This window comes from Hordeum vulgare, chromosome 3H (genome assembly GCF_904849725.1).
Source record: "Hordeum vulgare subsp. vulgare chromosome 3H, MorexV3_pseudomolecules_assembly, whole genome shotgun sequence".
Classification (NCBI taxonomy): domain Eukaryota; kingdom Viridiplantae; phylum Streptophyta; class Magnoliopsida; order Poales; family Poaceae; genus Hordeum; species Hordeum vulgare.
Genome location: NC_058520.1, coordinates 292,759,707 through 292,780,554, shown reverse-complemented (window position 1 = coordinate 292,780,554; position 20,848 = coordinate 292,759,707).

Genomic DNA, 20,848 nt, shown 5'->3' with positions numbered 1-20,848 from the left:
CTCAATGATCTATCTGTTTTCTTTTCTTGAATTAATATCCAAGAGTTCTTTTCTTTTGAATCCATTCTTTAGAGAGAACATACTCCCTCACGTTAGGACCTTGCTTGGTCATCTTTCGGGTCACAAGTACCCAACAATTCGCTTTCACGAATGAAAGCATGGAAAACTTTTAGTCTGAGAAAACTTAGCTAATAATCAACAAGATGAGCATAAAAATAACCCTACGTTGGTCTGGATAAAGAATATGCACATTAAACTATTTTAAAACTTTCTTTTTATATTCTAAATCACCATTGTGGCATAATTAGAATAAAACATTATCCATCTACATTAAGTCCATATCACCGTTGGGCGGAAATGGACATAATGCATATAACTGATAAACAATGTGATGATGGTATTTCAATTGAATAACTTTGCTAAGAAATAATCATCATCGTTAACCATATTGCAGCAGGAAAAAGAAATATACATTTCTCTGTGTGTTCTCTGAAAATTGATCACTTTGATACAAAATTTATCAGAGATTTAAGCTTTGAACATAAGATGACTCATAGAATTATAGTATTGTTATCATCAATGTTGGTCACAAAACTATAATACCATATTTGAACTTTAAAACAAACATCTTTCCTTTTTCATAGCGGAAATTATTTGAATCTTATTTCACCCATGTGGCGCCGTCGAACCTCGTGTCATGTTCCATGGTCCCCACCTCCTGTATATAGCACTGCCCGACAGGGCCCCACCAGCCTTGCTTGGGCTGGATGCCCCTGATTAGGACGTGAGTCAAGGCTCCAATGGGCCGTTAGGCCCATTGGGGAAGAGATCAATATAACACAATACTATCCACGTTAGCGTTGTTGTTGATTAGACGGACGTGAGTTGGTCCTAGCCTCTATAAAGCCAGCCCAGCGTCCCTAACCCTAGTCTCTCCCCATTTGTGGGAGTTTTCTCCATAGGACCACATGCATATGATATATGATTTTGGGGTAGTACAATCCCCGAAATCCAGTGTTGCCATGAGTTTTGCCATTGGAGGAACTTTGTGAAATTTTTATTTTGTGTTAAGGAGCCTTTTTTGTTATTTTTGCATGAATTACTCCTTGCACTATTTGGCAAACTTGTCAACATGATTGTGGTACAGTTTCGAGGGTACTAGGCCCTGGTAATTGTCTTTGTCATGATAAACTTGTGGAATTATGGGTTTCTTGCTGTCAACGTGTTAAGATGATATTGTTGTTTTCATGTTCTCAAATATTTCCAAGTTTTCTTGCCATGTTGCCTTGATGATTCCCATGAATTTGTTGATCATTTGCGGTTGGTCCAGTGCCATGAATTATGATGCTTGTTGCCTTCTCTCAAATGGTGCCATCACGTTGTCAAATAGGTTTTGCATATTAGTTATTATTCCTATCAAATATGCTATGATGTTGTAAATTGTTGTGATTCCCATTGGTGAAATTTGACTAAGTGTGTGAATCTGATGTTGTTTTCATGCCATGTTTAGAGGATGCTACCAGGAATTATATGTAGTTTCAGCTCATGCTTACTGAGGGTGATTTCTAGTAGTTGTTGTCTTTATCTTCCTGTTAAATTTCATGCCATGAAATTTGCTATAGAGTAGTGTTTTATTGTTGTCCACTTGCCGTCAGGTTAAAAGCTGCTAGTGTAAAATTGGAATTTCCACTAAATCCCTAAAAACTGTTTCAACATGCCATCTTGTGAGCTCATTTTCCATTGAACCTTCATTCTATTCATGTTGTTGTAGTTGTATGAATTGTTGAGCATGATGTATACTCCATGTACATGCCTTCGTTCTGCTTCGAAGATTGCTATAGCTCTTCTTGTGTGTGTTGCAATATGGCAAGGTGCTGTTTTGGACACACTGTGTGTTCGATTGCTTTGTGACTTGTAGGAGCTATTCCCAATGGGTTTCATGATCTTTGCGCCTATTCTTGCTAGATTTTCATTTCCAATCCAATGGTATCCTTGGAATACCAAGGAATAGCCCATGTTCCTCTTCATCTTTATTTTTGTCTCCGTTACCGTGTGTACCTTGTCGTGAGTGTACCGTGAGTTCCGTTTGCAACATTCTACATCTGTATTTGCATAATTTTTATGAGGACCATTCATATTTTCCATGTCCATGCATGTTCAAATAACTAATCTTGAGGTTCTACCCAGAATACTAAAGGACTTAATAATTGCTTGAGAAACATGACTAGCTTAGGGTTGCCATGTTATTTACATCAATTTGATCATGCATCATCTTTGGTTGCGCATTGCACTTTGGTTGTATGTTTATTTGGTTTTGTTTCTCTTTGGGTAGACCCATGTGTCGAGCCTGAGTACGAGGATCCCTAAGATAACATATACGACGACCCAACTCTTTATCCCCCTGGAGACCTAACAGGCAAGATGACCGTGACCTTGATATCATTTCGAATTTTGTTGTGCTTAGATGACTTGTTTCCTTCGTTATTTATCGTTCCCTACCACCTGAATACATAGCCTCCAAACATTGCCATAAAAATCCTCTAACCCCTCCACCACCTAGCAACATTGATTCGCTATGATAGCGCTTTCTCTACCATCTTATATCATTGCTAGTTGCACGTGCGGTCTGATCCATGTGTTAACATGGGCTTTTTAATATCATCTTATTACAGCTATTTAATTTAATGTACCTATATACTTGGTAAAAGGCAGAAGGCTTGGCGTTTTGCTGGGTGTTTTGTTCCGTATTTGCCGCCTTAGTTTCGGTTACCGATGTTATGTTCCATATTGAGCGCTCCTAACACGCTTGGGGTTGTTATGGGTCCCCCGTGACAATTTGTTTTGAGATAAGATTCTTCCGGCAAGGCCGAACATTGGTACTACATTTGCTAAACAACTTAATAAAAATTCATAGGGAATAGTTACCCCGTGGATCTTAATCAACAACTCGGGCCACTGCTCCTCATGAGTGTTGGTCCAAACCGGGCTGCGTGCGGGGCAGCCTCGAGGCAACTAGAGGATTTGTTTTCCCTGTAGCTAGTCCCATCCGGTAGTGCCCTGAGACAGAGATACGCGTGACTCCTATTGGGATCTGGCCTGTCGGGCGGTCTTGCTACATTTGTCTTACTTTTAGTGAATGTCTAGTGCAATGGGATATCGGTGATACTTCGGGCTTTCTCGAGGTTGAGGTTTTCTCTCCAGAGAAGCTTGTGATAGTTTGTGATGGACTAGTTGGACCACCCCTGCAGGGTTAATATCTTTTGGAAAGCCATGCCCGTGGTTATGTGGCAACTTGTAAACTTTGGTTAACATACGGTTCTAGATAACTTGAAGTAAACTTAATTAAATATATGCCAACTATGTGTGTAAGCATGACTGTCTCTTTCATGAGCTCCTTCTGCGACTGAGGACATGGTGGGGTTATGACTGACGTAAGTAGGTGTCCAGGATCACTTAGTGATCATTATGTAGCTCACGACTCTCATGCGTAGACCACTCACTTTACATTATGTTCTCATAAGCCAGCCACCATATATGCTTAGTGTTGCTGCAATCTCAACACTTATCCTTCCGCCCCTAATAACTTGATTAGTTCCGGTATCACGGTCACAAGATTGCTGAGTCGAGTGGCTCACAAATTACTACAACACCACCGGTGTAGGTACCACAGATCCATAGAGTTGGATGAAGGCAGTGGGCGCATGTACATGACGTACCCCGATGATTAGAGTACCTTGGTCGTCTCCTAGGCTAGCGAGACAGAGTCATTGCATTTTGTCGTTTATCTTGTCTGTAGCCGGACCCTGTCTTATGGATGATTGAAATAATGTTATGTGGCTTGTAACTTCACTTGTGGCGATTGTAAGACAACCCATATACTAATATCTTAATAAATGTATGTGATGATTTCTGTACTTGCGAAATGCAAAGGTGCACCGCTATCCATATTAAGGCCTCGTTCCCAACTATGGATAGTGTCGCATCTTGGATGTTACATTAACATAGGCGAAGTCAGACTCGCATTGAAGGTTTTCACCCACTGGGGTAATAAGAAGGGGAATTTAACCGGAGTCGAAATTATGAAAAAATGTAAAGAAGGAGGACATTTTATTAGTCAAATCATTTGGATTCACTACATGAATGAAGAGATATGTTATACGTGTAGAACATCTAGAGCAGGTCCGCTTTCTATGTTATGGGCTCTTCTACCCAATTTTGGAAGTTGTAAAGTCCATATGATTCGTTGTGCGGGACTTTGGAAATTGCATCAGGCCCTTTCCACGTAGGTGCCAGCTTGTGTGGCTTTTGCTGGTCCAGTTGGATGAATAGGTCACCTTCCTGGAAGGATCGCCCTCTGACTTGCTTGTCATGGTAGCACGTGAGATCATGTTTATATAGTGTAGATCGAATGAGGACTAGATCCCTCTCTTATTACAGGAGATCCAGACCGTCCTGATGCACTGCCTCGGCATCAGCTTCATTGTATTGTTCCACTCGAGGGGATTATGGGGTAACTCACTCGGCAAAATGTCTTCACACCCGTACACCATGAAGAAAGGGGTACGCTTGGTGGAGCGGTTAGGGGTTGTTCTCATGCCCCATGTAACAGATGGCAGTTCTTTGACCCAAGCTCTTGCCACGTATTTTAGGTCTCATTAGTCGGGGCTTCAGTCCTTGCAAAATCATACAATTCGCCTACATTGCCTGTCCATTCGACTGTGGGTGAGCCACAGAGGCATAGTTAACCCTAGTGCCCTAGGAGTAGCAGAATTCATGGAATTCGTCCGATTCGAAGTGGACCCTTTGTCAGTGATGATATCGGGTGGAACTCCGAATCTGAAGATAATTTGTCGAATGGAACAGATGGAAGTTGCTGAGTCTAGGCTTTTGATGGGATTCACTTCGACCCACATAGTGAACTTGTCCACTGCAACTAGCAGGTGGGCAAATCCACTCGACCTGGTCCGAAGAGGGCTAACCATGTCGAGGCCTGATACGTCTCCAACGTATCTATAATTTTTGATGGTTCCATGCTATTACTTGTCAAACTTTGGATGTTTTGTATGCCTTTTATATCTTTTTTGGGACTAACTTATTAACTCAGTGCCAAGTGCCAGTTCCTGTTTTTTCCGTGTTTTTGACCCTTTTCAGAGGAGAATATTAAACGGAATCCAAGCGAAATAAAACCTCCGAAAAGATTTTTCCCGAACAGAAGATACCCAGGGAGCTTGAGAACCAAGGCAGAGGGCACCGGGGGAGGCCACAAGCCCCCTAGCCGCGGCCTGGGGCCCACGCCTAGCAGGCTTGTGGGCCCCTGTGGCTCCTCTTCCCTACTTCTGCCGCCTATAAATCCCCAAAAAATCCAAAACCACGGGAGAGAGCCACGGAAATACTTTGCCGCCGCCGGAAGCTTCTGTCTCCGCAAGATCCCATCAGGGGCATGTTCTGGTGCCCCGCCAGAGGGGGATTCGGATACGGAGGTCTTCTTCATCAACACCATTGCCTCTCCGATGATGCGTGAGTAGTTCACCATAGACCTTCGGGTCCATAGCTAGTAGCTAGATGGCTTCTTCTCTCTCTTGGATCTTCAATACAAAGTTCTCCATGATCTGCATGGAGATCTATCCGATGTAATCTTCTTTTGCGGTGTGTTTGTCGAGATCCGATGAATTGTGGATTTATGATCAGATTATCTATGAATATTATTTGAGTTTCTTCTGATCTCTTATATGCATGATTTCATATCCTTGTAATTCTCTTCGAGTTGTGGGTTTCATTTGGCGAACTTGGTCTACAGTTCTTGCAATGGGAGAAGTGCTTGGTTTTGGGTTCATACCGTGCGGTGACCTCACCCAGTGACAAAAGGGGTAGCGAGGCACGCATCGTGTTGTTTCCATCAAGGGTAAAAAGATGGGGTTTATATCTATTGCATGAATTTATCCCTCTACATCATGTCATCTTGCTTAATGCGTTACTCTATTTTTCATGAACTCAATACACTAGATGCATGTTGGATAGCGGTTGATGTGTGGAGTAATAGTAGTAGATGGAGAAAGTATCGGTCTACTTGTCTCGGACGTGATGCCTATATGTACGATCATTGCCTTAGATAACGTCATGACTTTGCGCGGTTCTATCAATTGCTCGAAAGTAATTCGTTCACCCACCATAATATTTGCTATCATGAGAGAAGCCTCTAGCGAACACTATGGCCCCCGGGTCTACTTCACATCATATTTTCAGCCCTACACTTTTACTTTGTTGCACTTTCCGCCTTCAGATCTCACCTTGCAATCAATCGTGAAGGGATTGACAACCCCTTTGTACCGTTGGGTGCAAGTTTAATGTTTCTGCGCAGGTACGGTGGAGACTTGGCCTGATACTCCTACTGGATTGATACCTTGGTTCTCAAACTGAGGGAAATACTTACTGCTACTGTGCTACATCACCCTTTCCTCTTCAAGGGAAAAACCAACGCAAGCTCAAGAGGTAGCAAGAAGAATTTCTGGCACCGTTGCTGGGGAGGATCAAGTCAACAATAGTCTCCCGACAACATGCCAATTTCTGGCGCCGTTGCCGGGGAGCATCAAGTGAAGCTTATCCAAGTAACCGTTGCAAACTCATCTCTTGCATTTACTTTTTTTGCCTCTCATTTTCCTCTCCCCCACTTCTGAAAAACCAAAAAATTACAAAAATATTTGCCTTTTTCGTTTGCCCTTTTCTTTTGCTTGCTCTTTGTTCGCTTGTGCGCTTGTCTGCTTGCTGAAGTCACCATGACTGAAAACACCAAACTTTATGACTTCTCGAATACTAATAATAATGATTTTATTATTACTCCGATTGCTCCCGCCACTAGTGCGGAATCATACGAAATCAATGCTGCTTTCCTGAATCTTGTTATGAAAGAGCAATTTCCGGCCTTCCTAGTGAAGATGTCGCATCCCATCTTAATACCTTCATTGAGTTATGTGATATGCAAAAGAAGAAAGATGTGGATAATGATGAGATTAAATTGAATCTATTTCCGTTCTCGTTGTGAGATCGAGAAAAAACTTGGTTTTCATCTTTGCCCAAAAATAGTATTGATTTTGGAACAAGTGCAAAGATGCTTATATATCCAAGTATTTTCCATCGACTAACATTATCTCTCTCCGTAATGATATCATGAATTTTAAGCAACTAGATCATGAACATCTTGCACAATCTTGGGAGAGAATTAAATTGATGATTAGAAATTGTACCGCTAATGGCTTGAGTCTTAGGATGATTATACAAATCTTCTATGCTGGTTTGAATTTTGCTTCTAGAAATATCTTGGACTCTGCCTCCGGTGGAACTTTCATGGAAATCACATTAGGAGAAGCCACAAAACTCCTAGACAATATCATGAAAAACTACTCTCAGTGGCACACTGAAAGGTCACCTACTAGTAAAAAAGTACACGCTATAGAAGAAATTAACTCGTTGAGAGCTAAGATGGATGAGTTAATGAAATTGTTTGCTAGTAAAGGTGCTCCTTTAGATCCAAATGATATGCCCTTGTCTTCCTTGATTGAGAGTAGCAATGAAAGCTTGGATGTTAATTTTGTTGGTAGGAATAATTTTGGCAACAACAATGCTTTTAGAGGAAACTATATTCCTAGGCCTTTTCCTAGTAATCCCTCTAATAACTTTGGCAACTCCTACAACAATGCTCATGGAAATTACAATAAATTACCCTTTGATCTAGAGAGTAATATTAAAGAGTTTATCAACTCACAAAATATTTTCAATGCGTCCATAGAAGAAAAACTACTCAAAATTGATGATTTGGCTGGGAGCGTTGATAGAATGTCTATTGATATTGATGCTTTGAAAGTTAGATGTGCTCCTCCCAAGATAAATGTTGATAAAACTTTGAAAGCTATGTGTGTTTCCATGAATGAGAGTAAAGAAAGAACCGCCCAAATTCGTGCTAGACATGAATGGCTTAAAAGGTTGTCTTCTCGTGATGAGAATCACGAATATCTTAAAGTGCTTGGTGTGACTCCCATTGAATATTTGTTTTCTAGTGTCAAACCTAATGATGATGGGGCTGGATATGAATCCACTTTTGTTAAAAAACGCCCCAATGATTCGGAGTCCATCTATCTTGATGCTAAAAGCATTGAAAGTGGACTTTGGATTTCAAGGAATTCAATTATGATAGTTGCTCTTTGATTGAATGTATTTCCTTGATGCAATCCATGCTAAACTCTCCACACGCTTATAGCCAAAACATGGCCTTTACCGATCATATCGTCGATGCTATGATGAAGTCTCTTGAAGAGAAACTTGAATTGGAAGTTTCTATTCCTAGAATACTGCATGATGAGCGGGAACCTACTATCAAAATCAAGATAAAAAACTATGAATGCAATGCTTTGTTTGATTTGGGTGATAGTGTTTCCGCGATTCCAAAGTCTTTATGTGATGTTCTAGGCTTCAATGAGATTGATGAGTGCTCTCTTAATTTGCATCTTGCAGATTCTACTATTAAGAAACCTATGGGAAGTATCAATGATGTTCTTATTATTTAAAATAGAAACTATGTACCCATAGATTTCATTGTTCTTGATATTGATTGCAATCCTACATGTCCTATCATTCTTGGTAGTCCTTCCCTAAGAACTATTGGTGTTGTCATCGATATGAAGGAAGGGAATATTAGATTTCAATTTACATTAAAGAAAGGCATGGAACATTTTCCTAGAAATAAAATAAGATTGCCTTATGAATCCATGACGAGGGCTACTTATGGTTTGAGTACCAAGGACGACGATACGTGATTCTTTCGCCTTATGCCTAGCTAAGGGCGTTAAACAAAATCGCTTGTTGGGAGGCAACCCTGTGAATTTATCTTTGCTTTTTGCTTTGTGTTTTGTTGCGTCCACACCATCATAATTCTGTTATGATTGTGTTTTTTGTGTTTCTTTTTGTGTTTGATCCAAGTAAAACATTTATGACTAGTTTTGGTGATGGTTATTTGATCATGCTAGAAAAAGAAAGAAACTTTTCGCTCACGAAATTATTTTTCATTTTTAACCAGAAAGATATTTTGAGTTGATTCTTTTTGCTGCTGGTTGATATGGCAATTTACCAAATTGTCGTAATTATTCAGAATTGTTGAGATACCAGAAGTATACGAAGTATACAGATTGCTACAGACTGGTCTGTTTTTGACAGATTCTGTTTTTGTTGTGTTGATTTTTTATTTTGTTGAAACTATGGATAGTATCGGGGGGTACTAGCCATGGAAAAGTGATAATACAGTAATCTAACACCAATATAAATAGAAATCAAGTTTTCTACAGTACCTAAAGAGGTGGTAGTTTGTTTTCTTGTGCTAATGATATCACGAGTTTCTATTTAAGTTTTGTGTTGTGAAGTTTTCAAGTTTTGGGTGATGTTCTCATGGACAAAGGGATAAAGAGTGGAAAGAGATCAAGCTTGGGGATTCCCAAGGCATTCCAAGCCAAATTCAAGGACACCAAAAAGCCTAAGCTTGGGGATGACCCGGGAAGGCATCCCCTCTTTTGTCTTCAATCCATCGGTAACATTACTCGGAGGTATATTTTTATTCACGACATGATATGAGTTTTTCTTGGAGCATCGTGCATTATAGGAGTCTTTTATTTTTGTTGTGTCACAATCATACTTTCTACACACCTTTTGATAGAGACATGCACTCATCCTGAATTTGCTAGAATACTCATTGAGCTTCGCTTATATCTTTTGAGTTAGGCAATTTAGCTCACATGTGCTTCACTTATATCTTTTGAGATAGATAACTTTGCTCTAAGTGCTTCACTTAGATATTTTAGAGCACGGAGATGTCGTATTTTGGAGAAATAAGAACTCTCGATCTTCACTTATATCTTTTTGAGAGTGCTCTCTCTGAGTAACTTGGTAGTTGGCTTGTGCTATGAAAGTAGTCCTAAAGATGATAGGCATACAAAGAGGATACAATAAAACTTCCATTATTCTTCTGCATTGATTAGAAAGAGAAGTCTGATTCCTCTCAATTTGTTTTGAGACATGGATTTGGTAATATTAAGAGTCATGTTAGTAAGGTGTTGTGAATCTGGAAATACTTGTGTTGAAGTTAGTGATTCCCGTAACATGCACGAATGGTGAACCGCTATGTTAGGAAGTCGGAGCATAATTGATTTATTGATTGTCATCCTTTGTGTTGCTGTCGGGATCGCGCGATGGTTAACACCTACCAACCCTTCGCCTAGGAGTATGCATTTAACACTTTGTTTCGATTACTAATAAAAACTTTCGCAATAAGTATGTGAGTTCTTCATGACTAATGTGAGTCCATGGTATAGATGCACTTTCACCTTCCACCATTGCTAGCCTCTCTAGTGCCGCACAACTTTCACCGGTACACAAGACCACCATAGATCTTCCTCAAAACAGCCACCATACCTACCTATCATGGCCTTTTCATAGCCATTCCGAGATATATTGCCATGCAACTCCCACCGTTCCATCTCATGACTTGTGCCGTCACTTACAAATTGCCATTGCATCATCGTAAGATAGCTAGCGAGATGTTTCAACGTCATATGACAAGCTAGATCGTTGCACATCCCGGTACACTACATGAGGCATTTCCTATAGAGTCATCATCATTCAAAGCATTGAGTTGTGAGTAAATGAAAGTGTGATGATCATCATTATTAGAGCATTGTCCCATGTGAGGAAATAAAAAAAAGGCCAAAGTTTCCCACAAAAAGAGAGAGAGAGAGAGAGAGATGGAAAGAGGCCAAAGAGCGCAAAAAAAGAGAAAAATAGAGAAGGGACAATGCTACTATCTTTTTCCACACTTGTGCTTCATAATAGCACCATGTTCTACATGATTGAGAGTCTCTTGTTTTGTCACCACCATATACTAGTGGGAATCTTCATTACATAACTTGGCTTGTATATTCCAATGATGGGCTTCCTCAAAATTGCCCTAGGTCTTCGTGAGCAAGCAAGTTGGATGCACACCCACTAGTTCTCCTTTTGAGCTTTCACACACTTATAGCTCTAAGTGCATCCATTGCATGTTAATCCCTACTCTTTCACATTGATATCTATTAATGGGCATCTCCATAGCCCTTTGATATGCCGAGTGAATGTGACCATCTCCTCCTTTTTGCCTCACAACCTCCACCACACTCTATTTCACCTATAGTGCTATACCCATGGCTCACGCTCATGTATTGCGTGAGAGTTGAAAAAGGTTTGAGAAAGTAAGAGTGCGAAAACAATTACTTGGCCAATACCGGGATTGTGCATGATTTAAATTCGTTGTGTGGGGATGATGGAGCATAGCCAGACTATATGATTTTGTAGGGATAACTTTCTTCGGCCTTGTTACTTCGAAAGTTCACGATTACCTTGCTAGTTTGCTTGAAGTATTATTGTTTTCATGTCAATAGCAAACTATTGTTTTGAATCTTACGGATCTGAACATTCATGTCAAATGAAAGAAGTTACAAAGGAAAAATATGCTAGGTAGCATTCCACATAAAAAATTCATTCTTTATCACTTCCCTACTCGAGGACGAGCAGGAGTTAAGCTTGGGGATGCTTGATACGTCTCCAATGTATCTACAATTTTTGATGGTTCCATGCTATTATCTTGTCAAACTTTGGATGTTTTGTATGCCTTTTATATCTTTTTTGGGACTAACTTAGTAACTCAGTGCCAGTTCCTGTTTTTTCCGTGTTTTGACCCTTTTCAGAGGAGAATATTAAACGGAGTCCAAACGGAATAAAACCTTCGAAAAGATTTTTTCTGGAATAGAAGATACGCAGGGAGCTTGAGAACCAAGGCAGAGGGCACCAGGGGAGGCCACAAGCACCCTAGCCGCAACCTGGGTGCGCGCCTAGCAGGCTTGTGGGCCCCCTGTGGCTCCTCTGCCCTACTTCTTCCGCCTATAAATCCCCAAAAAATCCAAAACCACGGGAGATAGCCACGAAAATACTTTTCTACCGCCGCAAGCTTCTGTCTCCGCAACATCCCATGTCGGGCACGTTCTGGTGCCCTGCCGGAGAGGGCTTCTTCATCAATACCATTGCCTCTCCGATGATGCGTGAGTAGTTCACCATAGACCTTCGGGTCCATAGCTAGTAGCTAGATGGCTTCTTCTCTTTCTTGGATCTTCAATGCAAAGTTCTCCATGATCTTCATGGAGATATATCCGATGTAATCTTCTTTTGCGGTGTGTTTTTCGAGATCTGATGAATTGTGGATTTATGATCAGATTATCAATGAATCTTATTTGAGTTTCTTCTGATCTCTTATATGCATGATTTCATATCCTTGTAATTCTCTTCGACTTGTGGGTTTCGTTTGGCCAACATGATATACAGTTCTTGCAATGGGAGAAGTGCTTGGTTTAGGGTTCATACCATGCGGTGACCTCACCCAGTGACAAAAGGGGTAGCGAGGCACGCATCGTGTTATTGCCATCAAGGGTAAAAAGATGGGGTTTATATCTATTGCATGAATTTAATCGTCTACATCATGTCATCTTGCTTAAGGCGTTACTCTGTTTGTCATGAACTCAATACACTAGATGCATGCTGGATAGCAGTCGATTTGTGGAGTAATAGTAGTTGGAGTTTCAATCTACTTGTCTCGGATGTGATGCCTATATGTACGATCATTGCCTTAGATATTGTCATGACTTTGCGCGGTTCTATCAATTGCTGAACAGTAATTCGTTCACCCACCGTAATATTTGCTATCATGAGAGAAGCCTCTAGTGAACACTATGGCCCCCGGGCCTACTTCACATCATATTTTCAGCCCTACACTTTTACTTTGTTCCACTTTCCGCCTTCAGATCTCACCTTGCAATCAATCGTGAAGGGATTGACAACCCCTTTGTAGCGTTGGGTGCAAGTTTGCTGTTTTTGCGCAGGTACGGTGGAGACTTGGCTTGATACTCCTACTGGATTGATACCTTGGTTCTCAAACTGAGGGAAATACTTACTGCTACTGTGCTGCATCACCCTTTCCTCTTCAAGAGAAAAACCAACGCAAGCTCAAGACGTAGCAAGGCCCCATACTGAAAACGGCCAGGTGAGCGGAATGGTCTTTAGTGCAGATGCAGGCTTGTGCGATTGATTCTTGTAAAATTGGTATCCAACACATAGCTCAATTAGGTCTCTCGCTGCCTCATTGGCTTTGGGACCATAAAAACCCGCTTGGAAGGCATTAGCGACCACCGTCCTGGAGGACGCATGGTGGCCATAAGTTCCTGAGTGAATCTCATGTAAGACTTGTAGTCCTTCATGTGGGGAAATGCCTTTTTTGACTCATGTAGCACTTTTATTTTATAGATTTCCCCCAATACTTGAAAATCTTTAGATTGCCGAACGTTTTAGCGAGCTTTCTTAATCTTCTTGGAGATCTTGTCGGAGCAAGTATGCTAAATAAGGTTGAGCCCATTTGGGGGTGATTACCAACATCCCATGGACTATGTCGATCACTAGTGGGATGTCAACCTGAGTTGCATTTGAAGGACTAACTATTTGTGGGTGATCCTCTATGAAAGGATCTTCTTTAATTGAGGGGCGCGCTGATGTTCTACGAACACACCTTTTGGAATGGCTCGCCATGTGGATCAGATCTTAGCTAGGTTATCCGCTGCCTAATTCTCTGCTCGGGGCACATGGTGTCACTCCAAACCTTTGGAATTATTCTTGACCTTCCTGACTGTGTTGCGGTAACCAGTCATAGCCGGACTCTCAGTGTGCCACTCTTTCATCACCTGATTGACGACAAGGACGGAATCACCGTACACCATCAAACGGCGGATGCCGAGTGAGATGGCCATATGGAGTCCATACAGGAGGGCTTCGTACTCGGCCTCATTTTTAGATGAATCAAAGTGGATCTGGAGCACGCAGCTCAGTCGGTCTCCCCTGGGGGAGACGAGAACTACTCCAGCTCTGAGCCATGGAGCATCTTGGGTCCCTCGAAGAACATAGTACAATGCTCGGGGATGGTTGCTCTTGTTCTATCCATTCGGCCAAGAAATCTACCAAGGCTTGAGACTTAATTGCCTTCTTGGCTTCAAATTTGATCTCCAACGGGAGAAGCTCAATTTCCCATTTGGCTACTCAGCCAGTAGCATCTCTGTTATGCATAATTTCCGACAGGGGGGCATCACTGATAACTCTGGTCGAGTGATCTTGGAAGTAATGAACCATCTTCTTCGCTGTCAGCTAGATAGAATTTTTTTTGATAATGTGGATTCCTTTGTTTGGAGGGTGTCAAGACTTCTGAGATATAATAGATGGGTCTTTGAACCTTGTATGCTTTGCGTGCCTCCTCACGCTCCAAAGTGAGGATGGTGCTGACCACTTGGCTACTGGTTGCAATGTACACGAGCAGTGGCTCCCAGCTGCCCGGAGCGGCTAACACTGGTTGAGTGGAAAGCAAGGACTTGGGTTTATAGAATGTGATTTGCAATTCATGGGTCCACTCAAATCTATCCGATTTTTTCATCAGTCGGTAAAGAGGTAGTGCCTTCTCACCGAGTATTGAGATGAAGCGACATAGGGCCGAAAGGAAAGCGGTGAGCCTTTGCACATCATGTATGCTTTCGGACTGTCTCAATTGAACTACAACACCGATTTTTCGGGGTTAGCAATGATACCACATTCGGAAACAAGGAAACTGGGTAACTTGTCGGTTGGCACGCTGAATGTACACTTGGCCGGGTTGAGCTTGATCCTGTAGTGTCACAGGTTCATGAAAGTTTTTGTGAGATCAGTCAGGAGGTCAGAAGCTTTCATGGACTTGACCACAATATCATCCATGTACACCTCCACGTTCCAATTGATTTGCTTTTGCAAGCATTTCTAGATCATGTGTTGGAAAGTAGCTCTGGTGTTTTTGAGGACGAATGGCACAGTGATATAACAAAAACATCCGAATGGGGTGATGAAGGCCGTTTTTATTTCATCTGGCCCATACATTCAGATCCGGTGGTACCTAGAGTATGCATCCAGGAATGACATGTGTTCACATCCGACAGTAGAATCTATGATCTAATCTATGTGGCGTATGGGTAAATGATCTTTTGAGCATGCCCAGTTGAGGTGCTTGAAGTCAATACACATACGGAGTGAATTGTTCTTCTTGGGCACCATGACTACAGTCGCGAGCCGCTCGGTGTGGTAAACCTCGCAAATGAACTCAGTGGCTAGGAGTCGAGCGATCTCCTCGCCAATTGCATTATGCTTTTCCATGGAGGAACGATGCAAGTGTTATTTGGCGGGCTTGACCTTGGAGTCCACTTCGAGGCGGTGCTTAGCCAGCTCCCTCGGAACACTCGGCATGTCAAATGGCTTCCATGCAAAGATGTCCCAGTTCTCACAGAGGAACTGGATGAGCTTGGCTTCCTAATTTTTCTCCGAGTGACGTGGAGATGTTCTTAGCGGAGGCACTCGGATCATTGGGTTGAACGTGAACCTTCTTGGACTAATCGGCCGACTGAAAGGCGGACTCAATAGCCAGCTGCTTCGGCTTGAGCAAGTTGGCGGTGTCCTTCATCTTCTTGAACTAATCAAGCTCGACTACGGGGAATTGCTCATTGTCAATTTTGGAGACCTGCTGCAGGAACTCCGCGGCGATCTTCCGATTGTCAGGCACCATGATCATGCCTCTCGACCCTGGCATCTTAAGTTTAAGATACACGTAACATGGTATGGCAATGAAATACATGTAGGCGGGCCTACCCAGGATAGCGTGATAGGCACTACGGAAGTCCACCACCTCGAAGGTCAGTCCCTCCTTTCGGTAATTTTTCTCGCTGCCGAACATGACGTTTAGAGTGTCTGTCCAAGTGACTCGGCCTTCTTCCCAGGGATGACCCCGTGGAAGTTCATATCACTTTTGCTCAGTTGGGACAACGGAATGTCCATTGCCCTGAGTGTGTCGGCATAGATGATATTGAGGCTGATGCCTCCATCTATGAGGACCCTATGTAGTAGGACTCCGTTGACAGTTGGATCCACAACCAGCGCTTGCTGCCCAAGCGTGGCAATATGGGCAGAATGATCAGACTGATCAAACGTGATAATTGTCTTTTCCGAATCGAGGTATTTTGTGACAGTCGGAACTACCATGTTAACCTCCCAATTGCTCACCTTGGATCGGCTCTTGCTCTCAACGTCGGCAAATATTATGAGGACCTTTTCGACAATCGTATACCCGAAGGCATCCTCCCTGTCTTTGTTGTTGTCCTTTCCATGGAGGGTTCGCCGCCCATCTCCTGCCGGAGCAGGTAACAATCTCGAGCAGAATGCTTGGGATAGATGGGATTACCATCATCGTCCCTCTTGGTGTGGATCTAGCACGGCTGATCCAAGAGGTCGCTCTTAGGATCTAACTTCTTCTTGGCCGCCCACTTCTTCTTGGCCTTTCCAGGGACAACAGCGACTCCGTCCTTGCGTGATACATCTGCCTTTTGCTTCTGCTTCTTCCTTGTGTTGCTCCCTGAATGAGGGGTATCACCGGCTCAGCCCTTGCCGCTACAGAGGTGGTCTACTTCCTCACCATCCGCATATCAATTTGCGATCTCCATGACATGACTGAGGGATAGATCCCCCGCTCGGCCGAACTACAAAATGATCTCCCTGTACTAAGGGCCTGCCTTGAAGGTGCACATAGTTTTTTGCTTAGTGACGTTTTCCACGGTGTTGTGCAACATGGTCCACCACTGCATGTATGCGCGGAGAGTTTCATTGCTCTTTCGGGCGCAATATTGCAACTCCCTAAGATCGCTCGGGCACTAGTAAGTGTTGTCAAATATGTTGGCAAACACTCTAGTTAAGTCTTCGCAACTATGGATATTGCTCGCGGGCAGCTGATTGAGCTCGCGGGCAGCTGATTGAGCCACGCCCTCGCGGTCAATATATTTTGAGTGATAATGGACCTCGCATTGAGCAGGGGAGCGTGATGGCCATCGTTCCTATAGACCGTGTGTTGATTGGGGCCTGGCCTTCGGTCATAGGGTTGGTGTCCGATTGAACCACTCGTTAGAGGAGGTGTTCTACTGCGAATCTGATTGTTAGGCCTCTGATCCCCATATTGGGCTCTCGGAGGAGGAGGGGTTCTTCGGTGTCTCCAAGGTGCATGAGGGCTATGAGCCAACTACACCATGTCCGTCCGGATGGACTTGAAGTGAATACGGTACTGTGATTGGGATACCGCAGAATTCTGCTGCAGGGCAGTCTTCAACAGACCATGGATCTAACAAATGCCCTCCCAACCACGAAAAATCACTAGGGTGAATGGATTCCGCGATTCGAGTGGTCGCAGGCAAGTTCCGAAGAGGTGTACACATCTGCTGAATGTTACACTGGTGGTCGTTCGGGAACAACTGCCTATGATTGCGACTGGAGTTGGGCTGATCCCTAACTGCTCAGTCGTCGAGTGATTGTTGGAGCCGCTCGAGTTCCTCGCGCTTAGCCACAGTGGCTTGATGTGCACTCTTTAGGGCCATCTCCTCCAGGGTGTTCCCGGTGATGGGGGTGAGAAGGGAATGCTCATTCCTATGCCTGAGTTCCTCGCGTTGCTCCTCATTGAGCGGTTTGGGGACACAGAGGTCGAAGTCGGCATTGCGGTGATCACCTCCATCACGTGTGCAGGAGTTACCGATGGAAAAACAAGGAGCTCCTCCCCTCGTCGTGTCGGCCATCAGGATCTCTGCAGCGTCTCCGCTACTCTCGCAATCAGATTTAACGAATGAGTCGTCGCCCGAGGAAGGGAACTGGCTAAGAGTGGCCTTGTTTGAGTCGAGCATGGCCACCTATCCCGAAGTGGCTTGAAGAGCCACCGTATGCTGGATCCAGGGCCGCACTCGTGTGTGCCCGGAGCGCTTGCGACGAACTGCAGCGGGACAAGGGCGTCCAGATAAGTACGACACCGGCGGCTACCGAATAAGGACTCCGTGCGCCACCACGCTGAAGTGTGATGCATCACAGGTGGCCAACACATGAGTATCTAGCGATGCATCTTGCAGCCCTGCTAAATCATCGGTGGTGAAGCTGAGGGAACCGAATGGGATATCACCGCCGAGTGTCATTAGGATGACAAAACAGGATTGAAACTCCAACTCCTCTAGAATTTGCTAGACATGCAGCCCCATGATTGGCGCCAACTGTCGAGGGGATGAACCTAACAATAGAACGAGGGGTACGAATGAAGGGCGGAGCCTAGCTACAACACACTTGTAATACTCGGATGTATGAATTCAGTCCCCACTCGGGAGTGGTAAAGACACTACGTCTTGAGCGCGGTGGCTTAGTGTTGTTTATGGGGGTGTGATTATATAGAATTCTAAACCCCTATCTGTGAGCTCAAGGCAGGCTTATATAGAGTGCGTCTGGACCTACGGCCTCCATTTCAAGGGCATTGAATGATAATAACTATGAAAGTTACCAAAAACTACATCTCTAACTACAGCGTTACTGGTAACGTATGGCTTCATGGTGCTTTAAGTCCCTAGTCATTGCAGTCTTTTCGTTGTCTATGTATTCTCTTAGTCCGAGTGTTGGGGAACATCCGACTGATCAAAGATGGTCGAATGACTCTGTATGTTCGAGTGAGACTTAGACTGCATCGGTATCCTTCGGACATTAGTGACTATGTAGGGACCTAGGTGGGCCCTGGATAACAGGTCTTTGGCCCTACCCTTAGTGGGCAACCCCATCAGCGCTTACAGATGTCGTCCATGTTGCGGCGCTCGCTTTCAAGAATGATTGCCTTGTCCACGAGTGTCTTAAAATCAATAATTCTGTGGACAATAAGTTGACATTTTAATGCGGGCGCGAGGCCATCTAAGAACTTCATTTTCTTGCTTTCCGTCATGTACTCATGATTAGCATAGCAAGCTAACCGGTTGAACTGGTCAAGATATTCCATTAATGTTGACCTTCGCTGTTTGAGGTCTTCAAATTCCCTCTTCTTGATTTTCATGATGTCGGTAGTAATGTGCGCCCTAGAAAAACATTCTTTGAATTCCTCATAGGTAATATTGTTTTCATTAGGGTGCATGCGTAGGAAACTTTCCCACCATTAGGTTGTTGCTCCTGTTAAATAATGTGGTGCGTACAATACCTTCTCAAGATCCGAACATTGGGAAATAATCATTTTTCTCTCGATATCGTGTAGCCAGTTGTGTGCTTCCAGTGGTTTATCTGTGTGAGAGAAAACTGTGGAATGGGTTTTCTGCAGCTCGGATAATTTGGAGCGCGGTTGATGTGGTCCAAGGTGATTTTCCATATTTATTAGCTGATTCATCATCTCGTGAGGTTGCTGCTTACTTTGCTCATAGAGCCGACAAAATTTTGAGAAAGTTGAGTCGATGTCTTGCTTACTTGACTGACCCTACACAAAATTATTGCATGTCTGTGTGAAATGATTTCCTCTGGCGGACTGGGCACGGAGCAAGTCGTGGGACGATGCAGTTTTACTCTGGGGTGTTATTACAAAAACTAAAGGAGTAAAACCTGAGAAATGAAAGAAAAAATGTGCAAGATAAAATAAAATACTCCAAAGATTTGCCATAAAACATCGTTGCGTATGGAGAAGCATCGCATGATTCATATATTGCACGCAATCCATAATTATATAGTACATCACTCGGGTTGTGCGTACACATTCCTGACATGTTATTTAGGCTAGTGCACTTCTCCATTCCTACATGATGCAAACACAACTACTGTTCTCCACGCCTATATGCAAGCAGATATATCAAAACATATTTTACAAGTCATCATGACATATGGCTAAATTACGTACTAGGTCATGGTGGATGGAGTATCAGTCGGTGTGCCGAGGGTAAGTCCAAGACAAGGTTCGAGGGACTCACCCTCCTCCAGAATAGTCTCCACACGAGAGACACAGGGCTGAGCGGCTGACATAGTGCTACCAGGTAGTGCAACTCTAGCTGGGGTAGGAGCAATTACTTGGTTGAACTCTTCCATAGTAGGCAGTTGGCGGGTTGTGGACTATACGGACGGAGCATATGAAGCGAAGAATTAGTGATATGAGAGTGGTGGGACAGCAAGGAGACACTCATTCCTGTTAGGAGTACAGACCTGAGCAGAGTCCATGCATGCGGCTACATAGTCATCCACTAAGCCATCAAAACCTGCCTCCAGCGCCATGAGGTACTTCACGAGTGACTCTATGGATGCACCTCTCTCTCCCATGGTGCAAGCAAATGAGTAGTGACTCATGTAATTGCTCCTACCCCAACTAGAGTTGCACTACCTACTAGCACTATGCGAGCCGCTCAACCCTTTCTTTCTCGTGTGGGGACTATTCCGGAGGAGGGCGAGTCCCCAGCACCTTGTCTCGCACTGATCGGGAAACCTTTTGGAATCGTTTCGGGGATACTCTAGCTGGCCCAGTTCTCCTAACATGAAAGGAGGAATCCTCCTTGTTCGTGCCTGCTCGCACCACTGCTATGCCGCCTGTATGGCCAGCATCACCCACGTGAAAATGCAGGACAGTGGGACTCCTACCATAATGCCCTTGGAGAACCCGCCTCGCGAAGGCCTAGGGGGTGGCTCTGAGGTGCGCCACCGTAGTGTGCACCCCTGTGCAGCCCGTGACGATGATCCTCCAAAGCTTCCATCACGAGGCTTAGGCCCTCGTGAGGTTCGGTCTTGTGCGTGATTCCTCCTCGTTAAGCCTGCTGATGGACCGAACCGGGCTAGGGCTGCCATGTCGCGCCTAGGGCAGCAGGCCGACGGGCATGTGCACGCCCGGTTCGAGGGGCCCGACAGTATACTTCACGTGTGT